This window comes from Rhineura floridana, chromosome 6 (genome assembly GCF_030035675.1).
Source record: "Rhineura floridana isolate rRhiFlo1 chromosome 6, rRhiFlo1.hap2, whole genome shotgun sequence".
Lineage (NCBI taxonomy): Eukaryota > Metazoa > Chordata > Lepidosauria > Squamata > Rhineuridae > Rhineura > Rhineura floridana.
The window spans coordinates 64,302,327-64,329,556 of record NC_084485.1 but is presented as its reverse complement, the minus strand read 5'-3'; the positions used below and the strand labels follow the sequence as shown (position 1 = coordinate 64,329,556).

At 41.5% G+C, this 27,230-nt stretch overlaps 1 protein-coding gene across 3 annotated transcripts in view; it reads left to right on the top strand.

Annotated features, from left to right (window-relative positions):
- MAPKAPK2 (MAPK activated protein kinase 2) overlaps window positions 1-27,230 on the top strand; it is a 139,820-nt gene that overhangs the window by 61,950 nt on the left and 50,640 nt on the right. The gene's annotated exons all lie outside the window — the stretch shown is intronic.

Genomic DNA, 27,230 nt, shown 5'->3' with positions numbered 1-27,230 from the left:
GGTAATTTGAGTTTCCAAACTACAGTTGTGAGATCAGGATTGGAAGGAACACCTTGCTGTTGTGCCTGCAGTTGTGTGTGCTCTTATCATATCACCTTAGTAACTTGGGTTTGTTATTTCCTCATTTCATCCTAAAGAAGGGGGGGGAAGCCAGATTGACAAGCTGACCTGTAAACAAGGCTGCAGCTCTTCTCTGCAGATAGGAGATGAGTTGGGGGAGGAGGCTGAGCTGTAATTTGAAGTTGGCTGACACTTTTACTTTCCTCAAACTTCTTGAAGATCAGGATTTCAAAATAAATGGCAAATAGTTAATGTTGTCATTCAGGTATGGGGGACCCATGGACCTCCAGGAGTTGTTGGACTCCAGTTTCCATCAGCCCCAGCCAGCATGGCCAGTGGTCAGGGACAATAGGAGTTGCAGACCAACAGTAACTACAGGACCAAAGGTTCTCCATTCCTGCTGTTAGTCATGATAACTAAATGAAAATTTCCATCTTCCCAAGGAAGTGTGCCTCGAATACCAGATGCTGGGGGCAAATGACAGAGGAGGCTATTGCCATCAAGCCCTTTATGAATTTCCCTGAGACTATTGGATACATAATGCTGAAATTAGACCTTTGGTCCGACCTAGCTGGGATTTGTTTATGTTCAGGGTATTTTTACTAGTTGATATTATGGCCTTGGGATGAGCACAGCTGGATTAAAGCAGTGAAGTTGCAAAATAAGAACAGAAATAGTAGTTTATTGCCCTTATCAGTGGGCAGTCTTTTCTCCCTCAGGGGCATAATATAAACTTAAATGTTCGGTTGTTCAATCTGCTGCATTCATAGAAGTGTAATATATTGAACATAGGACATCTTACCATTAATACCCCATGCAAAGGCAAAATCTATAAAATATTTTATTTTAAACATCTTTAATTTGAAAAGGCTTATTTCTTGCCATAGGAATTGGCAATATTTGTCAACAATTCCTGTTTACACATACAGGCAGGGATGGAGAAATGAAATGCCTTATTCGCTGCAGTCAAGGCCTTATGGTAGCTTTCCCCAGCCTGGTGCCCTCCACATGCTTTGGATTACAATCTCCATCAACCCCAGCATGCTAGCCAGGGTTGATGGGAGTTGTAGCCCAACGCATTCTAGAGGGCACCAAGCTGGGGAATGCTATCTTATGGGCTGGATTTTTTTTTTTATCCTTTCAACTTCAGGTGACAACACTCAAGGTTACAGGAATGACAGGGTGCTGACAGGATGTAGGGGCCCCAGGGAGGGAGTTTTTTGTATGGGAAATGTAAAGTTATTTTCTTTGTGTGTGCGTTGTGTGCCTTCAGGTTGGTTACAACTTATGGTGACTCTATGAATCAGTGACCTCCGATAGCATCTATTGTAACCCAGATCTTATAAGTTCAGGTCTCTAGCTTCCTTTATAGAGTCAATCCAACTTTTGTTTGGTCTTCCTCTTTTACTACTCCCTTCTATTTTTTCCAATATTGTTGCCTTTCCTAGTGAATCATGCTTCCCATTATATGTCCAAAGTATGATAACCTCAGTTTCATCATTTTAGCTTCTAGTGATAGTTCTGGTTTAATTTGTTCTAACACCTAATTATTATGTTTTTCATGGTACATGGTATCTGCAAAACTCTTGTCCAGCACCACATTTTAAATGATTTCAAAATTTTCTTAAAACAATTAGTAAAAAAAGCCTAGGCCAAAGATATCATCATGAATACTAACTATGAGAGAAGCCCTATGAAATCACAATTACCTGACTCAGCAAGGCTATATAGAGCGCACACAAAGGTGACAGGTGCCTCTCAAGAAGAAGAGAGACAAATGCTCAAAGGTAGGGATATTTATGAAATGAAATTAATCTTTATTGCTCAGAGCCATAGGCTACTACAATTAATACTAACTATACAACTTCTAATTCTATGAATATGTTAACAGCAGTTTATGGAGATGGGAGATAACCTGATCAGTCCTATTCTGCAGGTGGTGTACATGAAGTTCGTTCTCTCTCTCTCTCTCTCTCTGAATAGAGAGTCCACTGACGTGGTAGTTGAGCGCTTAACAGCAGCTTCTTCTGCAGGTGTAGAGAGAATTTTTTCTTCCTTTGGACTAATTCATTCTCAGTTGAGAAATAAGTTGGGAACTCAAAAAGCAGGAACACTTGCATTTCCCCCCACCCAATGAACAAGGAAGACAAGGGTGAAGAAAAAGACTGAGTTAAATGTGCCACCCAGCATTTTAAGTTTCTCATGTTGACTTGGTTGAAATTGCCTAAATTTTATTTTTAAAGAACTTGACATTTGTCTAAAAACTGAAATAGTTAACCATTCTAAAATCCATGTGCGTATTTTGTTAATGTTGTTGTTTGATTATTCTTCTGGTTAGTTTTCTTCTTATTATTATTAGTACAATTTAAAATTGTTTGGTAGTGGTGATTCTGGCACGTCATGACAAAAAGATTATGATTAGTTGAACAGTTGAAGCTGGTTCACCTTCTGAATAACTTCACAAGTTCATTCTGCTTTAGTAATAAAATGACCAAATTATCATCCCGTTTTTGATGAAAATTAATCTGAAGAAAACAGAATAATTGCTTCTAATGAAACCTACATCTCTGAATATGTATTAAAATTATATTAAATAATAATGTTCTTCTACTAAAAATGATGATTAAATAGAATCTTTTTATTAGTGATTTAAATAATTAAAATTGAGTCTTTCAGAGAAGCGATTAAAATCATGATTAAAATCAGTTTGATTTTAATCAAATCAACTCTGTTTGGGTGCCTTCCCTATGTTCACATTTGGCCATGACTTTGCTTCTTCAGTGTGTGCTGGTACAAACGTTCTATTTTTCAGGCAAAGATGCCTTTCTAAAATCTATGCTCTTGCTACCCTCTCTGTTTTTGATTATCACACACTTAAGTTACCAGCTGGCATAATAGGCTGCTCTTAGCTCTTCAGTTGTCTTGCCTTTGATTGAGACAGTTCCTCTTCCTTCCCGTGGATGGCTTCAATTTGCTCTGATCTATTTGTTCCCCCTGCCCACTGTGTCCTGTACTATTTCTCTGAAATTTGTTGACTCATAGTGGCCTTGTTTTCGTGTGTGCTAACCCTTCTTACGTGAAACTCACTTCAATTGCGGCTGCCTGCTTCCTTGAGGGAGGAGAGATTATCCCTTTGTGTTCCTCCACACTCTACCTTTTTATAGCACTTTGTGGCTTACTTACTACCTTTGATACTTAAAAGTTTAGCTGTGTGTATGTTTCAACGAGCCCTCAAACTGTTCCCCCTCCCTCCCCAAAACAATATTCCACTGCTTGCCTAATTTGCAATGTTATACTGCTTTGGAGGTGGAACTGAACTGTTTGAAGGTTTTCTGAAGTTTCATACATGAAGGAGAGGTATAGAGATGGAGTGGGAAAGCCTATATTAGTTCCCTATCCCATCTTAGCACTTTATTTATTTGAAAGATTTCTATACTGCCCCCCCTGCAGAGATTCCAGGCTGGTTTACAAAAACAAGATAAAATACCAATAAAACAAAAACATTTTCTTAACATGCATGAATAATATTTTTGCCTGGTGCTGAAAAGGTAATGATGTTGGCACCAGGTGGTCCTCTCTGGGGAGGGAATTCCACAATTGGGTGCCACAACTGAGAAGCCTCTCCCTCTCTGATCACCATCCATCTTCAAACAGTGAAGGGGCCGGAGGAGAGCCTCTGAAGATTACGTCAATGTATGGACAGGTTGTTATAGGAGCAAAAATTCCTTTAGGTAGCTGGTCCTAAGCCAGGTATGTCTTTAAAGGTAGGCACCAGCATTTTGAAATGTGTTCAGAAACAGAAGAAGCCAATGAAGTTCTTTCAGTGTTGGCAAGATATGTTCCTATTGACTAGTCCCAGTCAATAGTCTAGCAACTGTATTTAAAACTAATGGAAACTTATGAACCTTCAAAGGCAACCCCATGAAGAACACATTTAAACAGCCAATCTTTGATGTCACAAGAGTATGAATGAATGTGACCAGATAGTCTCTGTCCAGGAGACAGCACAGCTGGTGCAGCCAAAACTGATGAAAGGCACTCCTTGCTGCAGAGGCTAACTAAGCTTCCAGTGAAAAGCTGGATTGAGAATGATTATTAATTTGATCCCTTTGTCTAGAACAGGCTTAACACCATGTCTCTGAACAGACAAATCACTTACTCGTAGAACCACAATTTTCTCAGGATTGAATTCCAGTTTATTGATCCTCAACCACCCTATGGCCGATTCCAGATACTGGTTCAGCATTTCCACTGCCTCACCTGAATCCAATTAAAATGAGAGAAAGAGAAGTGGGATGTCATCAGCATTCTGATGACACTTCACTCAAAATCCCTAAATGACCTTATGAATCAGTTAACAAACATAGACGGCAAGATGGAACCAAACAGTATAAAATGCATTGGAACTGACCAGTAGTCCCCAAGCCCCATCTTCTAGAATCACCTTTTCAGGTAGGAATAGAACCTCCATATCACTGTACCTCCTACTCCCAACCCAGAGCACCTGTCTAGAAAGATGACATGGTCAAGGGTAGCAAAACACTGAGAGGTCCAGGAGAATCAAGATGGACACTTTCTCCTGTCTTTTTACTAGCTAAGGCCATCCTACCATGGCAGTTTCTGTACCAAAAATGGGGCTGAAATCACATTGAAATGAATCTAGATTATCAGTCCCACTGAAGAGCAGCTGGAATTGCACAATCACCACCCACTCCAAGCACCTTGCCTAAAGCTGCTTTCACACTACAATTTATTCTGTTATTCGGACGATTTCTTACCTGGTAATTTGTGCATTATATTTGATCTTTCACACAATGCACAAGCTAGCTCCAGAATTCTAGTGAAATGTAGTGAAAGTTTAGCACTAATTTTTGTGATAAATGATACCAGAAATAATCCTTTAGCAAGGCTGGGAACCCGGAAGATTGCAGGAGTTTTTTGCTAGCTGCAGCTGCTCATGTGACAGGCATCCCAGCATGCAGTGTGTTCCCACCCTTTAGTTGTGCGGGGGTTTTTTTTGCCTGACGAATGCTGTACTGGTATTCTGGCATCGGCACGGATAGCAGCAGCATTTTCCACACACACCCCTGTCTTGATACAACTAAAACAATTTAAAAAGTCAGATCCTAAAGGGCTTGCATGGTGATGGGACAAGATCTTAGACCTCCTACACAGTGGGGAACAGTGTGCATGGGTGAGGGACGAAAACAATCTGTGTGAAAGACAGTTGTGCGAAATACTGATATATTGACTGAAAAAGCTGCTGTTCCTTAATGCAACAGGTACTGCAGTGTGAAAGGGCTTTTAGAAATCGGGACAGAAGCACTACCATTAAAATCTATTAAACTAACACAATCAGCCCCATGTGTGAAAGCAGCCTAAGAAGGGAAGGGACTACTCTGCTGCATTCATCAGACTTGGGAAGGGCAGGAGCTGAGCAGGAGCAAAGCTACCAGACTGGGTCCTGGGTACATTTTTTTTAAAGCAAAAGTCTGTGCCAGTGGGAGCTTTCCTTCCAGTGCAAATAACAGGGAGACCGTTCTAAATTAGGACCATGGTTAGAAGGGTTAAAGCCCCCTTCCCCTAGCCACCAGGGTTCTGATACAGATTGTCCATCCCATGGCTAAGAACCATTCATGCAACTGTAGATTTGCGTAATTGACATCATGTTTAGTTAGGGGTGGATGAGAATTACTTATCTTCCTTGCTGTAATGTTTTTGCAGAGGATTGTCAGTCATCCTGCCAGCCAGCCAGTTCAGATTGTAACCTGGCTGGTTGAAGTAATCCCTGTCCAAGCCCAGAATGAGCAAACAGGCATATGGAGTTTAATCTGCTGCATTTGAACAAATCCGTTTCTGAATGAGCACTGTTGCAAGCTAATCCTCTCCTTCTACCCTACCTAATGTGAAATGGCAACAATGTAATCCATACACTTGTCTCTATGGGAAAGTGGAGAGTTTTATGCCTTACAATGTGTTACTTTTTGTGATGGTGGTAAGAAATCTAGTTACCCATAAATACATTGTGTAATCTCATAGAGCCCTTGTCAGAAACTTGAGGATCTCTTTTGAAGTTTTGTTTTGGAAAGTGCAAGCTTCTTGTTATTGTGCCTAAACAGCTTTTAGGCAATTTTAGGCAATTAATGATTGAAGGGTCAGACTTGAGAAGATGACAGGTGAACTTGTCTTGGCTCAATTCAGTATAAACTTAATATTTAGGAGTTCATTGTTTTAGTAAGTGTTTAAGGGTGGGGAGAGTTGTCTGTTTCAGAGAGTTCCCTTCCAGTTTGTAATGTGGGTGCATGTACACTTATGGGGCTTTGTATGTACATTTTGTTGTATTGCCCCCTGCCTGTTTGCTCCGATTTCCCTTATGCAAAAGTCAGTAGCACTTTCATGTTAAGAACATAAGAGCCCTGCTGGATCAGATCAAAGGCCCACCTAGTCCAATATCTTGTTTCCTACAGTGGCCAACCAGATGCCTATCAGAAGACCACAAGCAGGAGGACCTGAGTACAATAGTCCTCTCCCACTGTAGGCTCCCAGTGGCTGGTATTCAGAGGCATGCTGTCTCTGATCATGGAGGTAGTACAGAGACGTCAAGAGTATTAGCCATTGACAGCCTTATCCTTCAGGAATCAGGCTAAGCACCTTTTAAAGCTGTCTAAGTTGTTCTCCATCACTACTTCCTTTTATTTGTCCTGAAACTTTGGTGATCCTGAGTTATAGCATTGTGAGAGAGGGTGAAAAACTTTATCCACAGTATTCCAAATGTGGTCTCACCATAGATTTTGTGTATTGGCATTAAGATACAGGAAATTTTACTTTTCATTCCTAACATGGATTTTGCCTTTTTCACAGATGCCACATTGGGTCAAAATTTTCATTGAGCTATCCTGTATGTCCCCAAGATTTTATTCTTGGTCAGTTACCACCAGTTTGAACCCCATCAGTGTATATGTGAAGTGAGGTGTGTGTGTGTGTTGCCTCAATCTGCATCACTTACACTGAATTGCTTTTGCCATTTTAATACCCATTCACCTAGCAACCCCCCTTTTCACCACCCTTTTGAGTCAAAGATTTTGACCTAGTCATTTTAACTACAATTTTCACCCCTGCTCACTTCCTTCCTTGTACTTTGAATTAAAGTAGATGTTACAATGTTCCTTCAGTAATTGTGCTCTTCTCTTGCCTCCCACAAAAATGTTCTTGTTAACCTTTTTGGAATTGTGACGTGTAGGTTGTTTGTTTTCATTTAAGATCCTTGTGTGTGTGGGAGCTCAATAATGGAGGATCTTCATATATTTTAAAAATATGACTAATGAGTTTTGCAATGAAGCACAGCTTGGACAGAAGCAGTCCCTTGTTTACACAAGCTGTTTTTAATGTGGGGATGCTGGGTTTCCCCCCCAAATGCAGGGGGGAAAGGCAAGAGGCCCCTGGCAGGTGGCTCCTATTTAAGCACAATTCACTTTCTGCCTTTGTCCCTATGTAGAGGGCTTTTGTTTCCATATGAAAAGACTGAATAGCTGCCACATCTGTCATTCTGGAAGAGTGTCCATTTGCGTGTGTTTGAATAAATACTCAGCAGATGCCCTACTTGGCTGAGGGCCTCTAAATTCCCTGCATTCCATGTGCACCTTGAAGAGTATATGCTTTACAGTGTGAGTGCAGGAAGCAGGAGTCCAACAGTTCAATATTTTGGGCTTATCAGTATTGTGTATGCATCTCTGCCCCTTTATGAAGCCTATAACACATAACTACCAAGTGCCTCTCACAGAGAGTTCTGGTATCGGACACATCTACATGACGTTTCAAACAGCTGCTTTTAAAAGAATTCTTATTAGACGGACTGAATATATGCTATACCAAACATAGGTGTTGCTGTGGTCTTAGGCCAGGAATAGCCAACATGATGCCTCTAGAGCACTGTTTTTCAACCTTGGGTCCCCAGATGTTGCTGGACTCTAACTCCCATAATCCCTGTCCATTAGCTAAGATGACTAGGGATGATGGGAGTTAAAGGCCAGCAACATCTGGGGACCCAAGGTTGAAGACCACTGCTCTAGAGGTTATGGACTACAACTCCCATCATCCCTGAACATTGGTCATGCTGGCTGGGACTGATGGGTGTTAGAGTCCAAAACATCTGGGGGGCAATATGTTGGCTACCCAATCCTAATCAGATGTACATAGCCAAGGCTTGGGTTCCCACAGTTTTCCTTCCCATTCCACTCCCTTTCCCCCTTACATGCTCCGATTATTTAGGTACCTCATAATTCTCAGGGTAGCATAGGTTGCCATTACATCCAAACTGGCAGTGGTTTGTTCTTGCCCTCCAAACCCAGATCTCAAGCCATGTTTTGAAGCTGGTTTGCAGTCCTGGTTTGAAGAGTAAGTGTAAACCATAGTTTGCTAATTTTAAGGTAATGGCAAATTGTTATTTACTGCAAGCCAAAAATGAATTAATTGGAGGGGGAGAAATGAGCATGCAAGCCCCCATGCTTGTCTAAATAACAACTAATAATGTTTTGGCATCTGCATGGAAACTGACCTAGTGAAAAAAAGCAAGGCTGATCTAGGAAGACTGTGCGTTGACAATGGATACTGTGCTGGACTGGGAATAGAGAGACCTGGGTTCATATCTCATGCAGCTTTGAACCTTACTAGGTAGCTCTGGCAAACCTGTCTCTCAGCCTCACAATCTGACAATTGCAGGTTGTTGCAAGTAGAATATAAGAAAGAAACCCTTAAAAAGCTATCCTGAGCACGCTGAAGGAAAGGTGTAGCACAAGTGCAAAACTTAAATAGACTTTTGGAGGCCTACTTGAGGAGAGAAGAGCGGAAATTATCACTGAGAAGGCTGACATATATATATTTAAGGATGGACAGTTTAAATGTATTTCACTGGCAATAGTGTAATCACTGATGCCCAAACTAAAAAATTGCCTATGGAGCTGTGCCCCTCAAATAACCAGTGAATAGTCCCTTCTAACACATGGGTGTTAACTCCTAGGCTGCATTTCTGTCTCTTGCACTCTGTGACATTATTAGCTGACCTTGAAGAAAACCATGAGGTTTCTACACACACACAAAATAGACAAAAGCTGTGGAAAAAAGATAAATGAGAAATGACTTATACAAGACAGATAAAAAGCAAAGCTGATAATAGAGCCATGACCTCCTGACTATGAATTCATCAGCCTAGGAATTTCCCAATAGCGTTTACTTTCTAGATTTTCTTTCAGTAAACATGGGAAGGCTGTGCTGAAGTCTTGCTCTGCATGCATTTCATAATATCCACCACAACAGCTATGCTTTGCTTCTCTCCACCCAGTCTTAAACTGACTTGCAAGCAGCCTCTTGCAGTGGCTGATAAAACTTGTCCCATATGACACACAGTGGTGCTACTGAACCTGACACACTATGCTTGTTTGTGGTTGAGGTGAGGTTTGAACCAGACAGCTTACAGCCCCTAAGAATATAAGAAGAGCCTACTAAATCAGGTCAGTGGCTCATCTAGTCCAGCGTCTTGTTCTTAGAGTGGCCCACTCAATGTGAGACCTGAGCACAACAGCACTCTTCCCTCCTACGGCTTTAAGCAACTGGTATTCAGAAGCATACTGCCTCTGACCCCAGAGGCAGAACTTAGCCATCATGGCTAGTAGCTACTGACAGCCCCTGACCACTATGTGACACTTATTTCCACTTTATTATATCAGTTCTGCATATAATACTTAAAGGGTGTCCAGAGGGGGAATTGCTGCACTTACAATTCCACTCACACATACGCATGCACGCACAGACACACACACACAAAGCAGCAATGAGAGCTAGGTTTCATTTTTCTGTGTGGTGTGGGAGAGGTGCTGAGCTCTATCCATCATTCTTAGACCCAAACCTGGAAGACAGTGTTCTGCTTACAAGCTACCACTGGTTTATGGGCCAGTTGTTTAAAAACAACTGGTAAATTAAAATGTAGGGAGGGGGAATGTAGGAACCAGAATATCTATGTGTTGTATTTCGATAGAAATTGGACGGCTGGGCAGAACAGAAGACAACTTTTACTCCTTCCCCATGCTGCAAAACTGTGTGTGTGTGTGTGTGAGAGAGAGAGGGGTGGGTAGGAAGATGTTTAGGCATCACTTGCTGTGGGTTGATACGTGATTGGATTGGGTTTGTTTGGGCTCTGTTATCAACCCTGGAATAATACTTGGGTGTATGAATTTAGGCTTGGCATAGCTAGCCTCATAGTATTTATTGCCTACCCATCTGTCATGCTGAATATTTTTAGCTGCTTTTTACCTATGCCTATGTCAGTTTGTCAAGTTCTAGACATACAACCTTTTTAGAGGAATCCCCCCTCCACATACACACTGCTGTTTTTTATGCTTCTAGACTCTTCCTGTTGGACCACTGTGTCCTTATCAAGGTGATTGATAACATCAGTTTCATTCATCATATCCTTGTGTTGAAGTTGTTTTCTGGAATTGAAAAAGATGTAGAAGTCTGATTTTCATTTTCTTTGGATCTCAAAATGAGATTATGTATAATTGTGCAAATGTGGGCATAGCTGCCGCTTTAAAACTCTTTATCTGCCTATTATTGGATGCCAGAAGTAGTCCATGTTGTCAAAAGTTTGTGCAACTGTTGTGATCTGAGGCTGCTTCCTCTTAAAGCCCCACACTTCCCAAACACTAAGCAGCAGCTTTTATGGCCTCTTCACTGTTTCAGCTACCCGTCACCTCATTGTGAAATGTCACCACTATTTATGGTAATGTATTAACACATGGTAGGATTAAACTTGGTAAAGAGTTGCAAAGTGTTGATGTTAGGTCAGTAACTGTGGTTGCATAGACTTTTTGGTATACATGCAAAGATCACAGCTTCCCATCCTCTCCAATCTTACGCTGAGATTCTGGGGGTCTTAAGCCAGATTCTTTCTTTTTTCACTGCAGACTTGTGCAGACTGACTCACACTTTACCCAGCAGTTGTGTTTACTGAGTGCAGCTCAGGCTTTGTTGTGGTGAGCAGCATAAAGTGGGAACGGTAGACACATATTTTTGGGTGGTGATGGAGTGTTCTAGGAAGCCTTAATTGGCTGCAGCTTGGCTGCAGCTCCCTGTTGCATGTCAGTGTTTACAAAACTGGCATCTTCCATCTGTGTATACATGGGGAAATCACTAACAAGTGTTAATCAAGCTAATCCTCAATTATTAACATGGAGTTGGTGAGGAATAATGGCTAGAAGCTGAGCCACACACCAGAAAGTCCTCAATTTGAAATCCACTTATACCTTAAACTCACTAGGTGGCCTTAGGAAAGCCACTCCCTCATCCTCAATAGCCCATCTGCAATACAGGGATAATAATATTTATTTTCCAGGGATGTTGTAAGAATTTAAACAAGATAATGCATGCGAACATTATAAAGCGCTCTACAAATAATAATAATAATAATAATAATAATAGCAGCAAATATATCATAATCAGTGTTTTTTGGGTAAAAAAGTAGGTGCTGGTATCCATACCATGAAAGAAGTGCCATGGGTGCCAGCACAAAATGGCTGACATGGGCAGTAAAAAGGAGGTGCTGGTATTCCTGGTGAGTATTGGGAGGAAAAAAGTTTATAAAATAGTGAATGGTTGGGTATGTGAACATATCTTTCAGTCCTGAAACTTTTGTGTGGTGTAGTGGTTAGAGTGTAGGAATCTCCACTCAGCCATGGAAACTCACTAGGTGACTTTGGGCCAGTCACTCTCTCTCAGCCTAACCTAGTTCTCAGGGTTGTTGTGTGCATAAGATGAGAAGGGGGAGAACCATGTACATCACCTTGAGCTCTTTGGAGGAAAGGTGGGACATACGTGTAATAATACACAAAAATAAGTAAGTATTTTGCTAATCATCCCAGTCTGCTTCTGTGTTAGAATTGCTTGTTAATATGTTTTTTTAAAAAATAATGTTTTAACCCTTTTTTAAAAGATGTTTTTAAAGGTTTTTAAAAAAATGTTTTTAGTGTTGTTTTGTTTTAATGTATTTTAAGGTCTTTTTAAATGATGTTTTAAAGTGTTTTCAGCGCTTCTGTTTGCTTCCCTGGGCTTCTGCCGGGAGGAAGGGCGGAATATAAATCAAATAATAAATAAATAAATAAATAACTAGATTTGTCAGTCTGAACAAAGCACAATATTAAGTGCTAGATTCTGTCTTGGAGAAATAACTGCCATTGTACTGCACAACTGCTATTTTTTAAAAACAAGCAATTAATCCTGTGGGTCTCTCTGTTAACATGTTGCCTGGGTAGCTTTTGTCTTCTGCCAGTCCCCGAAGGCAGCATTCTCCAATCTGGTGCCCTCCAGATGTTTTAGATTACAGATATTTTAGACTATTACCCTTGGCCATACTGGCTGGGGCTAATGGAAATTGTAGTACAAAAACTCTGGAGGACATCAGGTTGGGGAAGGCTCCACTAGGTGCTGCTCCCACATTTGGTGTTGAGGGCACTTCAGTATCAACAGGACAGGCAGTGTCTCTGAGTGTGACTTTTCTCCTTTGCATTAAGTGGACCAGGATGGGCTTTGGTGGCTAATGGCAAGTATTGTTTTAAGAAGCTGCAGCTTCTGCTGAATTGAAAATGTGGTTTTGCTAAGTATGACCTCTGACCTGTTTGTTAAACACAAACAAAGGGGTTGGCTTATGTAGTATGTGGCCTGAAAGCTCTGATAATAAGGCTAATGGTTGTTTAGTTTAAACAGCCCAAGGATTTTGAGAAAGCTAATGAGCATGTTCAATGTTCCGTGTGATATACAGTGTGTCTTTGGGGAATGTGGACTAAGGTAGGGTGTGCTGTAAGCTTAACCATCTGTTGATATTTCTGAGGTCCCTGCTGTGATGTATGGGGCGGAGCGCAAGTGATGGCCAGAAAGATGCCGCCTCTTTTAACTCAGTTTTAACCCACTGAAATGTATTCATTAAATGTGTTCATGAAAGCAGCATCAGCACAATGCTGTGAATTACTATACCAATGATTTATCTCTTGGATATGGAGAGTGCCATTGTGTGCATGTCCTGCTTCCCATGAGCATCTGGCAGGCCACAGTGCAAACCAAACTCTGGATTAGATGGGCCTTCAGTCTGACCCAGCAGGGTTCTTCTCATGTTCTTGTTTTTACTTAGAATTGTAGAGATAAGAAGGACCTTAAATTTAGTCCATTACTACAGCTTCTCTGATAGCGGCCATCCCATCTCAGCTAAAAACGACCAATGAAGGAGAGTTCATCATTTTCGACAATCTATTCCATCTTTGAACACTCATATTGTCAGGAAATTCTTCCTAATGTTTAGTCTAAATCCTTTTTCTTGTAATTTGAACTCATTGACTTGGGTCCTACAGAAAACAAATTTGCTTCATCTATGTGACAGCACTTCAAATATTTGACGATGGCTATCATATCACCTCTTAATTGTCTGTTTTCCAGGCTAAACATACCTAACTCCTTCAACCTTTTCTCATAGGGCTTGATCTCCAGCCTCCCCCCTTTCTGGACACTTTCCAGTTTGCTGATATTCTTCTTAAACTGTGGTACCCAGAAAGGACACAGTATTCCAGATGAAGTCTGACAAAACCAGAACAGAGCAGTATAATTTCTTATTGTGATCTGGACACTATACTTCTGTTGAGGCAACCTTAGATTGTGTTAGCAGACTCATGTTTAGTATGTGGCCTATCAAAACCCCTAGATCCATTTCACATGCACTGTTGTCAAATCAGGTGTCAATCATGCTCTATTTGGGCATTGATTTTTCCTACCTTTACATTTATCTCTGTTGATTAATTTTATTAATTTTGCTCAAATTCTCTATTCTGTCAAGATTGTCTTGAATCCTGTTTCTATTTTCTAAGGTATTAGCCAGCCAACCCAATTTAGTGTCATCCCCTCCACTACTTTTCCCAAGGCATTTATAAAAACATTAAACATCATTGAGTTCAGGAGAGAAGTCTGTGGCACCCCACTTATCACTTTACTTCAGGGTGACAAGGAGCTGTTTTTGAGTTCACTCTAGATATAGTTAATCAACCAGCTACAAATACACCTGAAAGTCTAGCCCACATTTTTGCCTCTTTGAAATTCAGTATATCTGCTCTTGGATATGTTGCATAGTTTAGAATGGGAGGGGGAAGGGTTTTGTTACCTAATCTTTTAGGGAGGGGTTGACCCCTCCCATGACAGTGGGCCAACAGTATTAAACCCTTCCCCTATCTGCTGTGTTTAATTATTGAGTATGCTTTGCAGGAAAGTCTTTATTTCATGTTTGCTTGTTGAATTTGCAACATTTCATTTGGTGACAAAGGGTATGTTTCACTACAAAATTCCACCCCCCACCCTCAATGCAGAATTCCATGTAGCCTGGAGAAATTAACTTCTCCTAGTGAATCCTAGATGCATCTCCACATCCGACTCCAGCTGTAAGATTCCCTTTCTACCCTGCCCTCATATTTAACTGGTGACAGAGTGGCTCACGATGTGGCTTCCACTAGATCAGGAATACTGCAGCATTTCCCATGGCAATGTCTAGAACAGGGATAGCCAATGTGGTGCCCTCCAGGGATTGTTGGATTACAATTCCCATCAGACCCAAGCAACATGACCAGTAGTCAGGGATTATGGGAGTTGTAATCCAGCAACATCTGTATGGCACCATATTGGCCACCCCTGGTCTAGAGCCTAATGGAAACCTCACCTACCCCCATCCCTCTCCTTTCATTTCCCATGGTTCTTGATGGCTCAGTTGTGAGCTCTCTGTAGTGTTGTTTTTTTTAGTTTGAATCAATGAAAGGGAAGGGGGTAGCAACAAGACCCCCAATGGCTATATCTGTCTAACATGTAGTCATGCCTTGACATGTAGTCATGCCCTGACTGTAGTGCAGGTTGGATTCTCCTGATTGTTTAGAAAGGTTCTTTTGGATTTTCTTCCAGAGACTAGCATCAGATGTTCCTGGAGCCATCCACTGCTGTCGTGGAGGTGTCCAGATTATCAATAGGATCCATATGGGTAGCCATCCATGACATTACAGATGGGATATATTAAGGCACTGTACTTAAGCAGTCTCTCATAGAGCCAGTCTACATGCTACCTTAAGAGCTATCTCAAAAAGGATATTATTGAGTTGGAAAAGGTTCAGAAGAGGGCAACCAGAATGATCAAGGGGATGGAGCGACTCCCTTACGAGGAAAGGTTGCAGCATTTGGGGCTTTTTAGTTTAGAGAAAAGGCGGGTCAGAGGAGACATGATAGAAGTGTATGAAATTATGCATGGCATTGAGAAAGTGGATAGAGAAAAGTTCTTCTCCCTCTCTCATAATACTAGAACTCGTGGACATTCAAAGAAGCTGAATGTTGGAAGATTCAGGACAGACAAAAGGAAGTACTTCTTTACTCAGCGCATAGTCAAACTATGGAATTTGCTCCCACAAGATGCAGTAATGGCCATCAGCTTGGACGGCTTTAAAAGAAGATTAGACAAATTCATGGAGGACAGGGCTATCAATGGCTACTAGCCATGATGGCTGTGCTCTGCCAGCCTAGTCAGAGGCAGCATGCTTCTGAAAACCAGTTGCCGGAAGCCTCAGGAGAGGAGAGTGTTCTTGCACTCGGGTCCTGCTTGCGGGCTTCCCCCAGGCACCTGGTTGGCCACTGTGAGAACAGGATGCTGGACTAGATGGGCCACTGGCCTGATCCAGCAGGCTCTTCTTATGTTCTTATGTTCTAAGAGGATGTCTTATATTTATTAATAATACCTAGTACTTATACAGTGCACTTCAGGTGTTCCACATTATCTTAGCCATTGAAGTATTTTCTAGCATTGAAGGGAAGTTGCTTTTAAGATGCATACAATTGGACTGTGAGAGTGTTTCCAGCAATCTGTGGGCCACTTACCACATGAAAGTCATATTGTAAACAGTGGCTTCCTGAATCTATACTCTGGGCAAATAAAAACATGCACCACATTTCAGAAGTGACAGTGCACATGATTTCTCCCACAAATACTTATTTTTGTGTATGAAAAAATGTTGAATAATAAATAGTCGTGAGAGCTGGCACCTTCCTCCTTCCTGTGATATGTGTTCTTTCCAGCTGCAACAGCTAAATAATGCTCCCATTTTTAATGGGAGAAAAACAAACAAATACCCAAAGTCCTGTAACTTATAAGGAAAAACTGTGGGATGGTGGAACAGCTGGTGGATCAAAGAACAGTACCTGATGCAGCCATGACAACTGGAGAAACAGGAAGCCAGAATGTGCTCTAGCTGCCGGTGCAAATATTCTACTTGGATAAGGGCAAAGTGGTGGCCTTGGGCATTGTAAGTATTAGAGGTTTCATCTGAGTATCAAAACAAAGGTTATGGGATAATCTCAGCTCTCGTCAGGTCCTGCTTTTTTTGGTCAGCTCCTCCTCTGACTTCACATGTGAAACCCTAGTGGTGCAATTGCAGCACATTCATACATTGGAAGATAGGAAGCTGCCTTATTCCAAGGCATTGGTCCATCTAGGATAGCCTGCAGACTGGCAGACGTTGTCCAGGGATTCAGGCAGGGGTCTTCCCAGCCTTATCTGGAGATGCTAGGGATTGGACCTGGAACCTTCTGCATGCAGAGTAGTTGCTCTACCACTGAACTATGACCCTTCCCCAAATGGAAAAAGCTGAATCTTGACTTGTACCTTTTTTTTTTTTAGAGGAAACTACCAATCTTCATTTTTATCATTCTTCTTTCCTCTTCTCTCTCTCCACCCTTAGCTAGGAAGGTTATTTCTGACACTCAGGGCTTTTCTGTACATTCCATTTTGATGCTGGATTACTTGTGTCCTAACAGACCTGGGTGTAGAGGCATGATTGTGTAATGTTGGTAACAAGGCTGCTTCATTTTTAGCTATATGTGAGAAGATATACTGAGAGCTGATGTAGTGCAGCAACAAACAGTGGTGACCTTTATGCATGTCACAGTAAACCATTGCTTAAAGCAAATTACAGTCCCCCTTCTCCCAGTCTGCAACATGGACATAAAATTACTGACCTACCTGACAAGTACAGTATGTTGTAAGGTTTTCCCGAGAGAATGTGTGTGAAGCACTCTTAAACTTCAAAAAATGTATGAGATGCAACACATCTTATGAAACTGGTTGATCATGAATGGGCTAGGCTGTTAACATGTTACCATCCTCTAGTGGGAAAAAGTATGTTTTGCAGTCTTTAAAAGGTGGGGGAATGTAACTTAACAATACTTTGGGGTTGTGTATTTTTGGTTATGTATTTCAGGATATAAGTATTATATTGTGTTTTCATATTTCATGTTGTAAGCTGCTTTGAGAGAGTTCACTCTTAAAGGTGGCCTATTAATGTTAAGCAAGCATGCAAACAAACAAAATGCTTATATTATTGGATCAGGTGTGAAACCATATGAATTCCCACAGTATAGGAAGATGCCATGAGCTGTGAGAGTTTAGAAAGAACTGGAAATAACAGCCATGTTGCATGGTCCAGACACATTATTTGTTCAGCTTCTTATTTTCAGCCTATTTCATTGCTATTTAAGTTTGTCCTATTCATATCCAAAGCAACAGGTCAATGTTATAGACACACAAGACTGAAGGCAGGAAAAGATTTGTGTAAATTGGCAAAGTTCAAAACAGAGTAAGTGTCACTTCCCTATACTTTTCTGTACTTCAGCAAGGGTCTATGAGGCCAGTAGGCTGCAAGCATAAGCATTTGACATAGGCTGAAATGTTTCTGCCCCTTTTCTCTCTCATGAAACTTAGAGGAATTAGTGTAGCGACTAGCCAAATTCATATGTATGCCCAAACAGGGAATGTAGACACAAGACATGGAAATGGACTGCCTTCAAGTCAATCCCGACTTATGGCAACCCTATGAATAGGGCTTTCATGGTAAGTGGTATTCAGAGGTGGTTTACCATTGCCTTCCTCTGAGGCTGAGAGGCAGTGACTGGCCCAGGGTCACCCAGTGAGCTTCATGGCTATGTGGGGATTTGAATCCTGGTCTCCCCGGTCATAGTCCAACACTCTAATCACTACACTGCTCTCATGCAAAAAAGTACACATATTGTGCATACTTCCAACATCCCTGGGCACAATGGCCCCTGTGGGCTCCACCCCTGCCCTTCTCCAGTTGAGTTGGAATATCTGAAAGAGCATGTTCAACTAAGCACACTTATAAACCTCCATGTCATTGGGAACCTTGTATTATCAGGATTCCCAGTCACAGAGGCTTCTAAGCATGTTCACCTGAACACATTAAGAAGCCCCTTTCAGACCTTCCCACTTAGTGTAGGAAGGTCTGAAGTGGAACTGGCACATGCAGAGACATTAGAGGTGATGCTTGTGTGTGCCTGTCTTCTTTAAGCTCACATGCATTCGCCCTGAATGCCTGCATAGGGTAACTGTGAAATGCACTACAGTACTTCCTTGAGTTAGGTATAGATGGCTGCCAGCACTCTGTACTGCTGTTGTGAAGGCTTGGGAAAGAGTGGTTTGGAGCATGAAACATGGTGAATCAGTTGAAGGCTGGCTTTGTCTAAGCATTTGTCTTTAAGGATGTGGTCTGAGGCTTTTCTGAAGGTGGTCTCCTGAAACATCACCATTTGACTCTTGCTGTTTTTTGACCTGGTGTGTTCAAAGTGCACTGGAGTTAAGGAGGAGAGTGGTGGTGGAAAGTGGTTTTAAAATGTCTGTTTTGCCTACTTTGTTTATTTTGTACTGTGCAATGGCCTATGGCTACATGCAAATAAAGAACTCGACTCGACTTGACTGAACTATGCCAGTGGCATTAGGAGAGAGTCAAGAATAGGAACAAGAATGGCAGGAAACTCACTGGCAAGATTGCTATCTTTGTGGAGTTCAGTTATAACCAGAGACTTGTGAGATAATGAGTGTGCTGATGCTGTGACAGAATCCAGAAGTGTTGATGAAAACAGATCACACAGCAGACGGGCTGGACATGAGAAGCCTCAGGTTTTGTAATACCTAAGTAAATGCAGAGCCAGTTCTGCATTTTAATTTTAATGCAAAGCTTTTACAAACAGGCAACTAAAACATGAAGGGGAGTGGAGACAGAGACAAAACTGCTGCATATTTAAATTAGGGTGCTTTCACACTGCACTATATTCTGTTATTCTGACGATTTCTTACCTGGTAATATGTGCATTATATTTGAGCTTTCACACTACATACCGGGTAACTGTGGAATTCTGCTGGAATGTAGTGCAAGTGTACCACTAATTTCCGCAATAAATGATACCAGAAATAATCCGTTAGCAAGGCTGGGAACCTGGAAGATTGCGTAAGTGTTTCGCTAGCTGCTGCCAGTCACGTGACAGGCATCCCAGCATGCACTGCGTTCTCGCCCTTTAGTCACACAGGTTTTTGTTTTGCCTGATGAACACACACCCGTCTTGATATAACTAAAATGATTTAAAAAGTCAGATCCTAAAGGGAGAGGGTTTTCATGGCAACGGGATAAGATCTTAGACCTCCTACACAGTGGGGAACAGTGTGCATGGGTGAGGGACGAAAACAAGCCGTGTGAAAGACAGTTGTGCGAAATGCCACTATATTGGCTGAAAAAGTACTGTTCCTTATTGCAAGAGGTACTGCAGTGTGAAAGGTTTTTTAGAAATCGGGACAGAAGCGCTACCTTTTTAATCTGTTAAACTAGCACTATTAGCCCCATGTGTGAAAGCAGCCCTAGTTTAATAGTTATTCCCTCTTCCCTAGTTATCTCCCTCTGGGAGATGTAATTGTGTTGGTGGATAGTCTCTCTCTCTCTCTCTCTCTCTCTCTCTCTCTCTCTCTCTCTCTCACCCTGCCTGTATGGTAATTACCATACAGGCAGGGTGAGAGAGAGAGAGAAAGAGAGAGAGAGAGAGATGTACCTTCACGCAGATTACGACTTATGGCACCCCTATGAATCAGCGACCTCCAATAGTATCTGTTGTAAACCACCCTCTTCAGACTTTGTAAGTTCAGGTCTGTGGCTTCCTTTACAGAGTCAATCTCTTGTTTGGCCTTCCTCTTTTTCTACTCCCTTCTGTTTTTTCCAAGCATTATTGTTTTTTCTAGTGAATCATGTCTTCTCATTATATGTCCAAAGTATGATAACCTCAGTTTCATCATTTTAGCTTCTAGTGATAGTTCTGGTTTAATTTGTTATAACACCCAATTATTGGTCTTTTTCGCAGTCCATGGTATCTACAAATCTCTCTTTCAACACCACATTTCAAAGGTGTTGATTCTTCTCTTATCCACTTTTTTCACTGTTCAACTTTCACATCCGTATATAGAGATTGGGAATACCATGGTCTGAATGATCCTGACTTTAGTGTTCAGTGAGACATCTTTGCATTTGAGGATCTTTTCTAGTTCTCTGAAAGCTGCCTTCCCCAGTCCTAGCCTTCTTCTGATTTCTTGACTATGGTCTCCATTTTGGCTAATGACTGCACCAAGGTATTGATAATCCTTGACAAGTTCATTATCTTTAAGGTTACATAAATCTTCTGTTGTCATTACTTTAGTCTTCTTGACGTTCAGCTGTATTCCTGCTTTTGTACTTTCCTCTTTAACTTTCATCAGCATTCGTTTCAGATCATTACTAGTTTCTGCTAGTAGTATAGTATCATTGCATATCTTAAATTATTGATATTTCTCTCTCCAGTTTTCACACCTCCTTCATCTTGATCCAAACCCTCTTTCTGTATGATATGTTCTGCATATAGATTAAACTAATAGGGTATAAAATACACCCCTGTCTCACACCCTTCCCAATGGGGAACTGATCGGTTTCTCCATATTCTGTCCTTACAGTAGTCTTTTGTCCAGAGTATAGGTTGCGCATCAGGACAATCAGATGCTGTAGCACCCCCATTTCTTTTAAAGCATTCCATAGTTTTTCATGATCATTCTACACAGTCAAAGGTTTTGCTGTAATCTATAAAACACAGGGTGATTTTCTTCTGAAATTCCTTGCCCCTTCCATTAACCAATGTATGTTTGCAGTATGATCTCTGGTACCTCTTTCCTTTCTAAATCCATCTTGGACATCTGGCATTTTTCACTCCATATATGGTAAGAGCCTTTGTTGTAGAATCTTGAGCATTACTTTACTTGCATGGGATATTAAGGCAATAGTTCAATAATTACTGCAATCCCTGGGATCCCCTTTCTTTGGAATTGGGAGGTATATTGAATGCTTCCAGTCTGTGGGCCATTCTTTTCTTTTCCATATTTGTTGAAAATTTTGTAAAAAGTTGTACAGATTCAGTCTCAGTAACTTGTAGCAACTCTATTGGTATGCCATCGATTCCTGGTGATTTGTTTCTTCCAAGTATTTTAACAGCCGCTTCCACCTCACATTCTAAAATTTCTGGTTCTTCATCATACGGTTCCTCTGTGAATGAATTGGTCATCCTTGCATCTTTTTTATATAATTCCTCAGTATATTGCTTCCATCTTCTTTTTGTTTTATCTCGGTCAGTCAGTGTGTTCCCCTGTTGATTATTCAACATCACTACTCTTGGTTTAAATTTCCCTTTGATTTCTCTAATCTTTTGGAATAGGGCTCTTGTTCCATCTTTTTTATTATCCTCTTCTATTTCTGTACAGTAATTATTGTAGTAGTTCTCTTTGTCCCTATGTACTAGTTGCTGTATTATTGTATTTATGGTTCTAACCGTGTTTCTCCTTTTGCTTTATTTTCTTTCTATCTTTAACCATTTTAAGAGTTTCATCAGTCATCCATAGGGGTCTTTCTCTCTTTTTAATTAGAGGTATTGTCTTTTTGCATTCTTCCGTGATAATGTCTCTGACTTCACTCAACTCTGTTCCTTATTTGATCTTTAAATTCTTCTCGGATGTTATTTAAATTATATTTTGGCATTATGATTGCTTTGTTCTTCTTTAGCTTTACTCTGATTTTCGATATTACCAGTCCATGATCTGCACTGCAGTTTGCTCCTGGTCTTCTTTTTGCAGGAAGTATGGAACTTCTCCATCTTCTGCTTCCAATTATATAATTGATTTGATTCCTATATTGACCATTTGGTGATGCCCACATGTACAGTCGTCTTTTTGGTTGCTCAAAAAATGTGTTTTCAAGAAACAAGTTATTGGCTTCACAGAATTCAGTAAGTCTCTCTCCTGCTTCATTTCTATCTCCTAAGCCCCATTTCCTCACAATTCCTAGTTCTTCTCTGTTCCCTACTTTTGCATCCCAGTCCCCCATGATTATCAGAGCATAATCATGCTCTGGTGTGTGATCAATTTCATCCTGTACATCTGTGAAAAATCTCTCCATTTCTTCTTCTGTGTTTCCCAGGATTCTTTGAGGGAAACTATTACTTATTAACTCAATATAAAATTCACTCATAGTGTTACGTATAGCCAAAGTGACTCTCCAAATGCCATGTAGTGAGTCTTGGCCACATTGTGTGATTACAAAATTCCCTTATAATAAGACTGCAATTTCTTCTGGTTCTGGCTTGTTCATAACTGTCCACCGTTTACTTTAAAACATGCCCTTGTAGTTATCATTAGGAACAAGGATAATTCTCTTGCCTCAAAGTCAATTAATCTCAAAATGGGACATTCCTTTAATTCCCAAGGCTTTTGTAGCTCTGCTGCCATCCACTACCATAACCAAAACATTGACTGAAAGATAATGGAATTAATGTGACTGAGAATTAAAGATCCTGCTGTTATTACTCAGTTTGAATTATGGGCTGAGAGCATTCTCCTAAAGAACAGCAAATGTTGTCACAACAACTTTAGTATTGATTGTAACTCTCTAAACTCTCCTTTCTCAGGCTGGATTATTCCTTATTCCCATGGCAAGATTTTGAGAATCAATTCCAAATACTTGCTGATTTCTAAAAAGAGATCTGCTGGGGCTGAATCCCTGCATTGTATATGTGCCAGTGGGCTGTGAGGTTACTCATCTGTGAGGGAAATGCTCTTTCAATATGTTTAGAGGACCTATGTTGGTGTTTGAATATTTCCTTCACAAAGGTATCTTATTCTTACCTGTGGAGGTAATGGTGGCCTATGTCCTTCAGTTCATTAATAGCACACTGTGCTAATTCAAAAGAACTCTGAGTAACCTTTTGAAAGCAGGTGTATGTTCTTCTTTTCTTCTATTTATGGAGGAAGATAATTAGATTATTTCCTGCCTTTTGAATTTTCCAGCTGGTAAATGCTGATTCATGTGCCTGCCTTGGGTAGCTCCTCTGTTTTGTTTTGTTTTAAACAACTAGTGCCATTCATTAAGCTCTTGGTATATAGGCCCTGCTGCCATATATCTATATCTATTCTGGAAACATTCTAGTGCTATGCTAGTAAATGGTAATGCAGGGGAAATAAGTATGGCTATGAACAGCCAGTTCACACTATACATTTTTTCTACACAAAGAATTTCACTCCTGGGCACTTTGTGCACCAACCTGTTGGCGGAAGTTTTTGTGGTAGTGCAAGACACAGGGTAGTAGCAATAATAAACAGCGGTCTAAGTGCAAAGAATACTTTACTGGTGCATATAGCATACAGCATACACAGCAGCAACAGTCCCCGACAGCAACAGTTTCGATAGCCTCCGCTCACAGATAACTCCTTCCAAATTTCCCCCACACCACACACATTTTCTCCTGCTGTTTTATGGGCCTTGAGCTCATTAGTATCTGCAGCTGTTTGATTGCAGCAACCTGAGCCGCATTATCTCCCTGGCTCTGCCTGGGAGTTGCTTAACCCTTTCTTACCACTTTGTGAGGCCAACTGCTGGCTCTGTGAATGCCAACACAACCCCCCCCAGGGACTTACAAACACACCCAGGGACTCCCCCTCAGCAAGTTTCAAACACCCACCCACCCAGGGACACACAGATACACTCTCCCAAACACATACAGGGAGACTCTCACACATATGGACATCCAAACACCCACATCCAGAGACTCCCAAACAGATTGTCCTCCCCCCCAATGGGTCACCAACTGTCACCTTCTCCTGCCCCCACCCCCAAACTGGTCACCAAGCATCCTCTTCTCCCAAATGGGTCACCAAGTGTCCTCCTTTCCTCCCCTTTAGACCTTCTCCTATGAGGAGGACGGAGGTGGCCGGCCAAGTGACCTGGAAACAGTGGAGAGTGACCGGGGAAGCACCTCATGAACTGTCCTGCTCTCCCACCGCTTCCCTCCTCCTTGCCTTCTTCCACTGAGGCTGTTGGGGAGGGGAGGGGAGGGGGAAGCAACAGCAGAGCAGGACAGTTGATGAGGAGCTACCCCAGCCTATCCTGACTTCCTCCATGGGTCACCTGGGCCACCTCGCTCTCCCACTTTGCTTGCTTGCTCGCCTCATGCCTGCCTTGCTCACCCACCCACCCATCATCCTGGCGTTTGATTTGATACCCAGAGATAGACTATGGGCGAAGCTCAAGTCCTCTAGCATTGACAGGCGTCTTCTATTACTTATACCCTCTTTATATGATAATACCGTTATTCAAATAAGATGCAACAGTGCCGGCCAGCTATCTAATCCCATTTCCACCTTTAGGGGAGTCAAGCATGGGTGCATTTTAGCCCCTACCTTGTTTAATTTCTATATCAACTCCTTAGTTGAAAGCTTGACCCCAGCCTGCTCTCACCAGCCCACATTGTCCCAGAGGCCCCTTTCTATCCTCCTCTATGCCGACAATGTAGTCCTTCTATATCTTTCATGTATTGGACTAAGATGTCTGCTAAGTGCTCTCGCCTGCTTTTGCAGGGAAAAGCTCTTGACAATCAATTATGACAAATCCAAGGTCTTGGTCTTCTCTCGAAAAAGGGTCAAGCATTGTTGGCAGATAAATGGGCACCCAATAGATCAGGTAGCTTCTTTTAAATGCCTCTGGTTAATATTACAATTGTCTGGAGCGTGGCGACTTCAAGCAAAGAGTGCTATCGCAAATGCCCAGAAAACTACGAAGACACTCTTGTCCTTCTTTTACACTAAAGGGTGTCAATATGTCCCTTCAGCAATTCAGATTTTTCTAACCAAAGTTATTGCTCAGCTGCTTTATGGATCACAAATATGTGTCTATGGCAACTTCACCCCTTTAGAATCCGTCCAAACCAAATTTTTGCGAGCTATTCTTGGTATTCTGGGATGTGTGCCCAATTCCATTGTGCGCTTAGAAGCCCAGCTAACCAAAATAGAAATGTGTATTTGGATTGCCAGAATAAATTTCTGGTTAAAAATGACGTTTGCTCCTGTGGGCTTGGCTCCCCTTACGTTGTCTGATGCTTTTCAGTCCAAATGGAGGGGGTCATTAAACAAGAAGTTACTGAGTCTAGGTTTCTCCACTTCCTCTATTTTCACTCTTGGTTACTCGAGAGCAAAATCAGCTATTTTACAACGTATTTTAGATATAGATCTTCAAATAATCTAGCCCAGGCTACACTCTACCCTGATCTTAGGTCCAATTTAAGACCAGCTGCCCCCGCTCGCTACTTAGCTACCTTGACCATCCCCAAGCTTAGGAAAGCATTTACGCACGCCAGGTTTAACATTCTACCTTTGGCACTTCTGGATGGTAGGTTTAAAAAAATCCCACACGCTGAGCGGGTGTGCCCATGCAACGAAGGGGTAGTAGAGTCAGTGGGCCACGTTTTACTCCACCATGTATTTTACCATGATCTCTGTTCTGACTTACTGACTCCCATTCTACAAAACATACCTGGCAGGGAGGAGGCTTTCTATGTGGACTTACTTTGATCTGATCACTCTCCGCAAATATCAGCAAAGGTAGCTAGGTTCTGTGCTGCTGCCATACGCTGTAGAAGTAACCTGATAAATGTATAACTCATTTTAGATGTAATATTGGTTTTAAAATGAATTCGCCTCACCAGCCTAAACTGGTTTTTAAATATATTTTTATTCCTGAACCTCTGTATTTTCCTTAATAATTTTTATACTGTATGTTTCACGCTGGTCTGTGACTGAAATAAATAAAATCAATCATATCAGGGGCAGGGAACCTCAGGCCCAAGGGCTGAATGTGCCCCTCCAGACCTCTCTATCTGATGGTCAAGACTGTCCTCAAGCCACACCCCCTCCTCACCCCTCCTCTACATCCTCCTCAAGTGCTTTTTCCTGATTGGAAAGTGTCTCTTGCTTGGAGGGAAGGAGGGAAGATGGAGAGTTTCTGAGTTGTATGTACAGAAAGAAACCTCTGGGTTTGTGTGTCTGGAAAATAGCCTGCTGAACAAACGAGTCATGCCCACTGCTTCACCCACTTGTTTCCTCTGGCCCTGCCAACCATTGGCATGTAGTCCATAGAAGGTTATCCAGGAGAGGTTGTGGCCTTTGGGCTGATTCACAGCATTCTACCCTGCATACACAACATTCAGGGAGGCTTACAGCAATTAAAATTTGATGGAGGTGGAATAGATAAAAACAAGCTATAGATAAAAACATTATCTGCTTGGCAGGACAAAAGCTTTCCAGATAAAGTAAGTCTTTACTAGATGGTGGAAGATGATTCAAGAGGATGACAGCCAGACTTCATGGGACAATATTATTTAAACCAGGCAGTTGTACACCTGTCTGGCAGTAATTTCTTTGATTTGTGGCTGTCAAATGCCCCACTGTGATAATGTGAATTGAAGTCGACAATATCCTTCATCACCCTGTCCACACTTAACACTCTTCTACATCATTGTACGCCCAGCTAGAAAGACTAAGATTGTTTGTATGGAGCAGAGAAAACCAAATCTGCTATATAAAACTGGCTCTCAGGTGACTTGTATAAGGTTGAAGAAAACATAAGAGCCAATGCCAAATAATAGGGGAGAGCAGCCTTTGCCAGCCTGGTGCCCGCTATATGTTCTGGATTGCAACTCCCATCATCTCCAGCCAGCACTGATGGGAGTTGTAGTCCAAAATCTCTGGTGGGCATCAAGTTGATGAAGACTGAGTAAGAGTTTTGTTTTGGACATGAGGCAAGAATAAGAACAAACTGTAGCATACCTTGAACCATTTAGATAGGACGGCAAAGAAATCTAAATAACAAGGATGGTGCAGGAGTGATTTCTTCAGTCTTTCAAATTATTTTGTAAGCACTGAATCACATTTTGTT